The 12,013-nt window shown below is 40.8% G+C and overlaps 1 pseudogene; it reads left to right on the top strand.

Moving 5' to 3' along the window:
* The window catches only part of LOC126263050 (Bardet-Biedl syndrome 4 protein-like), a 102,647-nt pseudogene extending 95,126 nt beyond the window's left edge, over positions 1-7,521 (top strand).
* Positions 7,522-12,013: the final 4,492 nt, after the last annotated feature.

Genomic DNA, 12,013 nt, shown 5'->3' with positions numbered 1-12,013 from the left:
TGTCTGTCGCACCCGTTTTAACCTCACAATGGCCAAGCCCCAGGCTGTGCTGAGCTGCAAACCACCATCCTTGTTGATGGTGTTTTCAGAGGTTTTTATTTCAATAGCTCCTTTTATGACACTATCCCAAAATCCCTTCGTCCTCATAACGACAGATGTTTCGTCGAATAGAATTTGGTGTCCATTTTCTAAGGTGTGTTCTACCATGGCTGATTTTTCTAGATAGTGTAGGCGTAAGCACCTCTCATGTTCTGTCCAGCGTTGCTCCACAGTGCGTACTGTTTGACCGACGTAGTAACGGCCATACTGACATGGTATCTTGTACACTACAGGCGTTCTAAGCCCTAGATCGTCCTACACAGGTTTCATGAGCTATTGAATTTTAGCCAGCTCCTGAAGAGATATAACCTTTCATCGGTGTTCAGGCCCCCAACAAAAATTCGACAGCTCAAGTTACCAGAGAAACCCAGAAAATAAATGGACAACTTTTGGGAAACTTGACGATACAGCAAAATTCCTCACCACGTTAAAATGTTGCTCAGTGAACTCATTGCCCAAGTGATTTGAGAAAATAAAAGTAGAACAATAGTGGGAGACTACCGAGGACATGTAAGAACCAATGATGATGGGGAAAGACTTGCCGCCTTCTGTAGATGATCCAACCTGCAGCTGAACATACTTCAAAGCCATTCAAAGGAAAAAGAAAATGTGGAACACAGTGCTAAGAGAGTTACAGATTGACCGTGTTACAATAATAGCACAATACTGAAAAGAAATACTAAATTTCAAAAGTAAGTAAGAGTGCAACATTGACTCTAACCACAACCTCCCAGAGATTGAAGTAATATTTCAGCCAAACAGACCAATGTGAAAGACCAAATCTAGAATCAATAACTGAAGCAAGAGAAGATGGGAACCATGAAAGCCTGTCTAATATGGAGATGAACAGCTGTGAAGAAATCAAAGAAGCTTTAATGTAAGCATCCAATAGTTTCTAGGCTCTTCACAAAAACAGAAGCAAAGATGATGGAATGAGAAATCTGACAAAACACTTGAAGGAAAAACATCCTGAAATAGGTGGAACTTGAAGATGACTGAGGAAAACTGGAAAGACTTCAAGAATGAAAGAGAAGAAACAACCAAGATCATTAGAGCAGAGAATAGGAAAATCACAAAAGTAAAATGCTATTTATGGATTCTTCCATTATATCTTGGTAGAACATTTCCATATTTAAGGTTTAATATCAAGTACACTGTTTTTGCTCTACTGATTTTTGTTTATCTTGAACTAGTTTTTGGCTTATTAGGCCATCTTCAGGAAACAATTGACTAGCTCCTGAAAGTGACAGTGGTTCGATAACTGAACATTTTAGATGAAGATACAACCACTTGCATATAGTGTTGTACATCAAACTTGTTTCTTAATGTTGAAATTACACTCTACACAATAGACAATGTACAATGGACAATGTTAAGCACTATAATTAGCTAAACTACACAATATTACAGGTTAAATGTTCTCCAGCCCTCGCCCCCCACCCCCGAGATACTGTTTAACACAGTACTCTTCATTTATGTCATGCAACAGACATGTTTTTCAACATTGTAAATTAAACTCTAGGCAATGGACAGTATTACACACAATAATTAGAATAAATAATCTTACATTATTACAGGATATATGGCTACAATGCCAAGGTCTGTGAGCTCGTGAAATTGGTTGAAAGCTACCTAACACAGTACTAGTAACTTATGTTGAGAAACAAAAATGTTTTACACTGTAAATAACATTGTTATGCAGTGGGAAATACTGAATATAGTTCACTATTCAAATATAAAGTATTACAATCTATAATGTTGAAGATTGTGTGGAGAGGAATAGGAAATTCTGTTATGTTTTAATTTTGTGTAGCAGTATGTGTCATTGTGGCGGTTTGTGAGTATATAGCTTTTTGATAGCAACACATGAAGCTTTAAAGTGGCAATGTAGTCAACTGTAATTGAGCATTCAGAACCAGCTGGGGATTTTAAGCTAAATGTTTGTTTATCTCAAGTGCTTCTAATAGTCTCTCTTTTCTTTCTCTGTTGCCTACATGTAGCACTACGCTGTGGATTTGGTATTTGTGTCCTTCCTTCAGCACATGATTGGCACAGGTGGAGTCTGACTTACGCAATCTCCAGCTGTGTTTGTGTACCATCAGCCTAGTTGTTATGTGCGCACATGTGCGACAGCGAGCAACAGCGACATCTGTTATTAGACATGTGTCCTAAATGAACGGCGGCGGCTCCACTTCCCTGTTTATGTGTTACAAGCAAGAGCTTGTTTGTGAAAGATTTTTCTCGGTGATGAAAATGAATAAATCAAGGTTTCGATGAAGCATAAGTGATGAAAATCTTCGCAACTGCTTGTGTTTGTCAATGAGTCGTGCTTTTGCACACGATTTTAACTATATCATTTGTCATGACCAATGGTAAACATGTTTGTATTTATTCCTTTCATAATTAAAAATTACTGTTAACTAATTGTGCATTATTGCCTCATTCTGCTCCATGTTACATTATTATAAGGAAAATTGGTCATTAAACCGATTGTTCCAATGTATACTTACATTTAGGGGTTTTTATTAATGTGTGAAGGGCTACGCTCAGCTGAAGTTGATAAAACATAACATTTATCTAATTGTCGGTTATTATGCAGATTTCAGACAGAACTGATGAAAGATATAGCAATAATGGTACTGAAATAACAGGGCATCATCGAGAGGTCTGTGGTTATCATTCTGTTCAAAGATCAGTGAGACAGAAATTATGTGGGTGTAAGTCAGGGCACCGAGAATTAGTTATAAGAGACCTTGCATTAGTTTAATGTTATTTGAAATCATGAATAAGGTTCGCCGGAAGTCGCTAAGTGCTCTCTTTACTAATACTAGCTCAAAAACATTACACGTATTTACGTGCCATCAGTCAAGCTGCCTTAATAAAAACCCACGGTTGTTAACTGTATTGCTTGTCTTACTGGGTTAAACTGTCAACATAAAAGTAGACGTCTCAATGAGCAGTGACAGTAATGTTAAATACGCGAAATACCTTCCGATGGTTGGCTTGCAAGCTATGGAAAGAGCACTAGAATTCGCCGGGACAGAGTATCCCAGCAAGTGGATAAAGTGACATCTGTGCGTAGAAACATGCACTACATGAACGCTGACGGCTGCGGCGTGCACGCTGTGACCCGGAAGTTGCACATGTGCAGGAGCACCGTATGCGTGCAGAATTTCTGGCCGGCCCTGGGTAAGACATTCTTCTTTGTTCTTTTTATGTAAAAAGTTGTTAATTAATTCAGGGGTAAAGCCATTGTTCAGTGTAGTACATTTAATTCTGTCTGATTCTGTTGGAAAATTCCGTTTTGACATTGGTATCTACATAAGACAATATACCATGAAATAGAAGGCAGCATGTTTGTGTGATATTAAATCTTGGGAACATCAGGGTCTGTGTGTTTTCGTATTGTGAGTTTAAATGTTCAAGGAATGCATTCCCAATTGTCTTTTGGTTCCAGTCCACAGACACAGTACATCTTCTACATATCTGTAATAATATTTGATATTATCACTGAGAGGCTCATTATGTAGGAACTGTTTTTCGAAATGGTCCATGAAAGTTCCTGCTAAAAGAGGACTGAGATGAGGCCCCACTGCAAAGCTAACTATCTGTTTGCATTGAGTACCTTCAAAATGAAAATAATTTGTTGTAAACATGTCTGGGTGATCAGTTTTGTGTCTTCTACTTGTACAAGGTTGATACCTGCCATGTATAGTAGTTCTGTCAAAATATCAAGGTGTTTCACTTTCTATGTTTGTAAATAAGCTGCTAACATCAAAAGATACTAGTTTTATGCTATGTGGAATAGGGAGGTCTTTAATTTTGTTAACAATGCCCATGAAATTAATAATGCCAATCTTAGATTTAAATTTGTCTCAGTTTTGATACAGAAATGTACTTCTTTGATAATTTTGTAGTTTGGTGTGGTGTATGTTGGCACAAAAGATCATAAAAGTGGGCCTCTCCTGTGTTGTTTACGAGATTCACATGCCACTGGGTTCATGTTGTTGAAATACTTAGCTTCATTTTATATCCTCTCTACTTCGACCATCCTCAGTTATTTTACTCCCTAAATAGCAAAACTCCTTTACTACTTTAAGTGTCTCATTTCCTAATCTAATTCCCTCAGCATCACCCAACTTAATTTGACTACATTCCATTATCCTCGTTTTGCTTTTGTTGATGTTCATCTTATATCCTCCTTTCAAGACACTGTCCATTCCGTTCAACTGCTCTTCCAAGTCCTTTGCTGTCTCTGACAGAATCACAATGTCATCGGCGAACCTCAAAGTTTTTACTTCTTCTCCATGAATTTTAATACCTACTCCGAATTTTTCTTTAGTTTCCTTTACTGCTTGCTCAGTATACAGATTGAATAACATCGGGGAGAGGCTACAACCCTGTCTCACTCCTTTCCCAACCACTGCTTCCCTTTCATGCCCCTCGACTCTTATAACTGCCATCTGGTTTCTGTACAAATTGTAAATAGCCTTTCGCTCCCTGTATTTTACCCCTGCCACCTTCAGAATTTGAAAGAGAGTATTCCAGTCAACATTGTCAAAAGCTTTCTCTAAGTCTACAAATGCTAGAAACGTAAGTTTGCCTTTTCTTAATCTTTCTTCTAAGATAAGTCGTAAGGTCAGTATTGCCTCACGTGTTCCAACATTTCTATGGAATCCAAACTGATCTTCCCCGAGGTCAGCTTCTACCAGTTTTTCCATTCATCTGTAAAGAATTCACGTTAGTATTTTGCAGCTGTGACTTATTAAACGGATAGTTCGGTAATTTTCACATCTGTCAACACCTGCTTTCTTTGGGATTGCAATTATTATATTCTTCTTGAAGTCTGAGGGTATTTTGCCTGTCTCATACATCGTGCTCACCAGATGGTAGAGTTTTGTCATGACTGGCTCTCACGAGGCCATCAGTAGTTCTAATGGAATGTTGTCCACTCCCGGGGCCTTGTTTCGACTCAGGTCTTTCAGCGCTCTGTCAAACTCTTCACGCAGTATCTTATCTCCCATTTTGTCTTCATCTACATCCTCTTCCATTTCCATAATACTGTCCTCAAGTACATCGCCCTTGTATAAACCCTCTATATACTCCTTCCACCTTTCTGCTTTCCCTTCTTTGCTTAGAACTGGGTTTCTATCTCAGCTCTTGATATTCATGCAAGTGGTTCTCTTTTCTCCAAAGGTCTCTTTAATTTTCCTGTAGGCAGTATCTATCTTATCACTAGTGATATGTGCCTCTACATCCTTACATTTGTCCTCTAGCTACCCCTGCTTAGCCATTTTGCACTTCCTGTCGATCTCATTTTTGAGACATTTGTATTCCTTTTTGCCTGCTTCATTTACTGCATTTTTATATTTTATCCTTTCATCAATTAAATTCAATATCTCTTCTGTTACCCAAGGATTTCTATTAGCCCTCATCTTTTTACCTACTTGATCCTCTGCTACCTTCACTATTTCATCTCTCAAAGCTACCCATTCTTCTTCTACTGTATTTCTTTCCCCCATTCCTGTCAATTGTTCCCTTATGCTCTCCCGGAAAATCTCTACAACCTCTGGCTTTTTTTTTTTTAGTTTATCCAGGTCCCATCTCCTTAAATTCCCACCTTTTTGCAGTTTCTTCAGTTTCAATCTGCAGTTCATAACCAATAGATTGTGGTCAGAATCCACATCTGCCCCAGGAAATGTCTTACAATTTAAAACCTGGTTCCTAAATCTCTGTCTTACCATTATATAATCTATCTGATACCTTGTAGTATCTCCAGGATTCTTCCAGGTATACAACCTTCTTTTATGATTCTTGAACCAAGTGTTAGCTATGATTAAGTTATGCTCTGTGCAAAATTCTACAAGGCGGCTTCCTCTTTCATTCCTTCCCCCCAATCCATATTCACCTACTATGTTTCCTTCTCTCCCTTTTCCTACTGACGAATTCCAGTCACCCATGACTATTAAATTTTCATCTCCCTTCACTACCTGAATAATTTCTTTTATCTTGTCATACATTTCATCTATTTCTTCATCATCTGCAGAGCTAGTTGGCATATAAACTTGTACTACTGTAGTAGGCATGGGCTTTGTGTCTATCTTGGCCACATTAATGCGTTCACTATGCTGTTTGTAGTAGCTTACCCGCATTCCTATTTTTTTATTCATTATTAAACCTACTCCTGCATTACCCCTATTTGACTTTGTATTTATAACCCTGTAATCACCTGACCAAAAGTCTTGTTCCTCCTGCCACCGAACTTCACTAATTCCCACTATATCTAACTTTAACCTATCCATTTCCCTTTTTAAATTTTCTGACCTACCTGCCCGATTAAGGGATCTGACATTCCAGGCTCCGATCCGTAGAACGCCAGTTTTCTTTCTCCTGATAACGACGTCCTCCTGAGTAGTCCCCGCCCGGAGATCCGAATGGGGGACTATTTTACCTCCGGAATATTTTACGCAAGAGGACGCCATCATCATTTAATCATACAGTAAAGCTGCATGTCCTCGGGAAAAATTACGGCTGTAGTTTCCCCTTGCTTTCAGCCGTTCGCAGTACCAGCACAGCAAGGCCGTTTTGGTTAATGTTACAAGGCCAGATCAGTCAATCATCCAGACTGTTGCCCCTGCAACTACTGAAAAGGCTGCTGCCCCTCTTCAGGAACCACGTTTGTCTGGCCTCTCAACAGGTACCCCTCCGTTGTGGTTGCAACTACGGTACGGCCACCTGTATCGCTGAGGCACGCAAGCCTCCCCACCAACGGCAAGGTCCATGGTTCATGGGGGGGTATCATGTAATACCTTAGTTTTTTTTTAGGACTGTGACCTTATTTTATGTTCAACACACCATTTTTGCCAAAATATAAGGTGCTGTACAACAAGAATACACTGGCTGAGCCAGAAATGACCAAAACGTTGGTGATAGTTATTTACAATAACAGGCGATTCCATAGCCCAAAGGCTTATGTTAACTGATTCTGGCTGTGGAAGCTTATGCAGTTATATCTTTCTTCATTTGTATGTCCTGAAACAGAGAAAAAGAGGGACATTGGGAACATTAACTAGGAAAGTTTGTATGTAAGTTGCACTGCTTCATACATGAGCAGTGGAAATGCTGGAATAGTGTTTGGTTACTGCATGGTAGTGTAAGGATAGATTAAATCCTAGATAAGACTGAGAGATAAGAAATTCATTATTCTTCTTTGTTTACAGATGCTTGAGGTTGCAAGCAAAATGTTGGAAACACTTTCTGTAGAAAGTGCTGCTTCCTTATCAGACAATAAGCCTGCTGATGTTCATACACGCACACCTGATTACCCCCATATGGGTCCTGATGAAGTCTGAACAATTGTAACAAATTAAAATTTAATTAGTTGGTGTAATAACAATTAGGTGGCTTTTATATTTTGTACATTCTGTGAGATGAAATTAAAGTATAAGTTATTATGAGAAGGGTGATCCTGTTTTTTTTTTTTTTTTGTCAGCTGTTGCACAGCTATGTACATTATCATCTAAACTCTGACTTTGATCAAGATAGGAGATATAAATGTTAAGTATTATTGTACACAAACATTAATATAATGTAGGTTAGCTGCAAAAAAAAAAAAAAAAAAAAAAAAAAAAAAAAAAAAAAAAAAAAAAGGAAGAGGGGAGATGTAGTTTATTTCAGCCTTTAGTGAAGTGTACAATTTTATGTTGGCTCGTGTAAAGCAAGGAACAGTCTTTGCACAACCTTGAAATCTTATCCAGATCAGAACGAATACTTGCACAGCTTCTTCCAGACAGTACTTCACTGTAGATAAATGATCATCTGCAAAACACCAGAAGTTACATCTGTATCTATTAAACGAACATGTAGATAACACGCTAGACACTCCCTACCAAGAAGTCCTCAATCAATAACCAAGTCATGAAATTTATTTGATTCCCCATTTGCTCATACTTTACTTAACAAATGTTGTAGTGAGACAAGTGCTTTTTGAAGGCAAAGGAAATATTACACTCAGTTAATCTCCTTGATCTATGGATTTCAGGTTGTCACATGGGAAAAGTATTGACACCAGTGATATTGGATGGTAATTTTGTGGATCATTTCTCCTATCCTTGTTCTAAAAAAGCTGACCTGTGATTTCTCACAGCTACTCATCATAATAGTTTGTTTGAGCGATCTATGGTGTATTATGGTCAAAAGAGGGTCTAATTAAACCTCAAATTCTGTATAGAGTCTAATAGACATCAACTACGATTCTGTGTAGCACATTGGTAATGTCATGTTTACTTGCAGGGTAATGTGCAATACAGGACCTAGCCTATTTAGCCTCTTCACTCTCTGGTGGTCTTTCCACCTTCACATGCCCCACTGATAAGCTCTGCACTTCTTAACATCAAATGGTAGACTGTTCCAGGTCTTAGGGGGATTACCACCCTTCGTATTATGCTCTTATGGTTGGGACAAATCAGCAAGAAAGCCCATTAAGTGGTTCATCTGTTGAGGTGCCACCCTAATTATCTCAAATCCTGGTTGGCCAACTGACCCACTTTTGGCAGCTGGTGAGATCACTTGCACAGATGTGATGAGTGCCTGTGCTCCTTCTCACCGAGAGTGGACTGGAGATCATCTGCCACCATACCCATCCTGTGGTGGCCAACCTGGCATCCAGACACAGAGACAGGGCATGTGCATTACCTGAGGTGTAGCTGCTCCTTTGCAATGCTTCATAGATCAGCACTTCCCGCTCTTGTTTCCTAATAGGAGACTTTAAGGGATGAAGAGACAAAGGAGACACACAGTAGGCACGACAAGACTTTGACATCACAGTGGAGCATCATCTCTGAACATCTGAAGGAATTTACAACCATTTGGGGCAGAGGACTGTGTGTTTCCACCAGAGGACAGCATAACACAACCTACACAACCTGCTGACACTGCCATTTGTGGAGCATCTAGCAGGGCTTCCTGCTTGTGCCCCATGTTTCTCAGCTTTGGACAACGTTATCAGTCTATGCTGGGGACCCACCTTCACCCTCTTAGGCCTAGTCTACATGTGCTATAGGCAGTAGGCTTGAGGAAGGAGGTGAAGACCTGGCCACCTCAGTGTTCTCGAAGCTGCCATGATTGGTGGATGTGGTACTGATCATAGTTTACCAGAGTCGTTGTTGCCTTCAGGAGGAATCATGGGAGCTGTGTATATTGACTTCTAGATAACACCCAATACTCTGGGGCTTGTGGACTTCCAAGTGGACCTCTTCACCAAGAAGCTAATCTCTATTTCTGGCTCCATCAGACCCTCAGGAGATCAGCGTTTGTTTGCTGGGTACAAGTTTCGTGAACCCAGGTTTCCTGAAGTGGGGACTAGTAAGTGCCACCAGTCTTCTGTTGTCGTAGGCTCTGTTTGCAAGGCAGAGGAATATTGTGTACCCCAGGGAACAGAGATCTCGGCTTGACTGCCCCGATTGTGAGAATGGGACAAAGCTCTCTGTCTCGAGATATGTTGTTCACTGACGATACACATCACTGTTGAGGTTGAACAGTCATTTAGTGGGCAACATTTGGGGAAAGTGCAACACCTCAATGGTGTAAGGCTTACTGAGGCAAGTGGGTCTTACTTCCCTAGCTGCTCATGAAACCAAGATGGAATCCTTGAGATCTTCTCCTCCTCCCAGCATGATGGCTGTACCAGTTGGGAGTGCTCACACCTATTCATCCAAACGAATGAGGGAGGCTAGTCCTTCTGATAGTCAACATGTGTTTGGTAATGGGGCTGAAGCAATCATAATCAGAATGTTTTTTAAGTGATCAAGAGGAAGAAGGGGGTGTTTGAAAACCCCGTCTATATTCATAAAGGCTTAGAAGGGTGTGTTGGCATCTTAAAGTCTATCAAGTGATTGTGAAATAGTTATTTACTGGTGTAAAATAACAGTGCAAGGCAGGTGGAACTACTTAGGAAGTCATAAAAATTTGCTGATTGTGACATAATTGTTGAGTTGCATAACTCAGTTAACTCCAGCAATGGTGTAGTCACACACCATGACATTAGGGAAACGGATGTAACAGAGCTGAAACAAGAGTGGGTATTAAAGAGAATAATGGACGTGGAGCAAAGGACATAGGAATAATGGAGAAACTGAGACTGGTGAAGTGACCTGTGGCAGTGTGGAGAGGAAGGCCATGAAGCTGGGACTCACTATCCATCTCCAGCTGTCTGTTTTAACTGCTCTGAGAGTAACCCAGTCTGGAGCCAAAACTGCTGTGTTCTTTGCTGAGGAACGCAAAATTCAAGAAATAGGCAGCTACGACAGAAGAGACCAGCAATGTTCTCGCATTGAGCATCAGGAAGGCATCCCAAAGGAAAATGTCTCAGAATTCCCACTTTCCTCAAAGCAGAGTGCCTCTCAATATCCTCTTTCCCCCTCACCCTTGAGGGAAAAGATCTCAGCATTCAGGTCGAAAGCTGTCCCAGGCATCATCAAACATCATTCTCATGTGTCTGACAAGCAGATTGATGTACCTGTACTTGGATGCTACAATGTACCTGTACTTGTATGCCATCACCCATGCAGGAAAGACGAGGTTACTGGTGACAGGGCAAAAGATGGCGTAGCAGTATTTGTCAAGGTCACTTTCCACTCCTCAGCTGTGCCCTTAACCACAACACTACAAGTGGTTGCTGTTTGGATACTGGCCCATGTTGCACTCATGGTGTGTTCTGTGTACCTGCTGCTCCATGAGCCCATTGACAGTGAGATCCACACACATCATCTTGACGAACTAGTCTGTCCCTTCTCCTCATAGGGTATTTTAAAACACTCAGTGCACTATGTGGTTCTAACACCACTTGCCTCAAGAGTCAGATATTTGAGGATCTAACATGCAGTGCAGGTATTACATTGATGAACAGGTGTCAAGGTATACATTTTAAGACCGCTAAAGGTTGATCTACAGCCATAGACCTCTCCTCCTGCTTGCCTGTCCTTGCAGACACTGCTCAATGGGGAGTGGATGACAACCTTCATGGCCACTACCCTGTCTGGATTCATCTGCCCAATGGAGCAGATCCTGAAAGGAAGCTGCCAACCCAGTTCTTCAGAAAGGCCAACTGGATGATTTACAGGCAGTTAGTTGTTTTTTAGTAATGCAACGGTGTCCAGAACTGGGTGGATCGCATTACAGCTGTGAAACATACCACTGGTGCATCCATCCCAAAGTTAGTGGGGATGTGTAGGAGACAATGTGTCCCTTGATGGAATGATTGTTGTTCTGCATCAAGGACAGGAGAGCAGCTATGTGCAGATTCAGTCTGTGTCCTATGGATGCGAATCTTGCAACCTTTCAAATGGCACATCCAAATACGAAGAAAGTAATTTGGGAGAGTATGCTCTTGGTAAGACTCCCTGAACTCCATCAGTCAGCATCATTTATTCTGACAGTCAATCTTTCAAAGTTGCCAGACTGTATTGGAGCAGGATTTCTCTGCCTCAAAGTATGATCATATGCCTCAAATCCAATGTGTTACTTGAAGTGCCAATGCTTCGGTCACACCACTATTGGTTGTAATGGTCAGGCTACATGTGGCTGATGTGGCAGCCCAGCACACGAACAGGGTTTCCAGTGCACTGCGCCACCCAGGTGTGTTAATTGTTCCCAGACCCATCCTGTTGGGAGCAGGGATTGTCCTGTCTATTCTGAAGAAAAGAAGATTCAGGAAATAAAAGTCACCCAATGTATCTCGTACTCTGATGCAAAGAACGCATTTATTACCACTCAGCCACCAATTTTTATCAAGTCTTTCATCTCGGTGTTGGTGCAGCCCGTACAGGTCAGTGTTGGCACCCAGACTATGACTGTTGAGCAGTGCACATCTACCCGTAACTGTAAATGTTGCTGCCAGTCTGCACTGGTGGTCCCT

Source organism: Schistocerca nitens, chromosome 6 (genome assembly GCF_023898315.1).
Source record: "Schistocerca nitens isolate TAMUIC-IGC-003100 chromosome 6, iqSchNite1.1, whole genome shotgun sequence".
In the NCBI taxonomy this organism is placed as follows: Eukaryota; Metazoa; Arthropoda; class Insecta; order Orthoptera; family Acrididae; genus Schistocerca; species Schistocerca nitens.
This window is presented reverse-complemented; position numbering and strand designations above follow the sequence as displayed.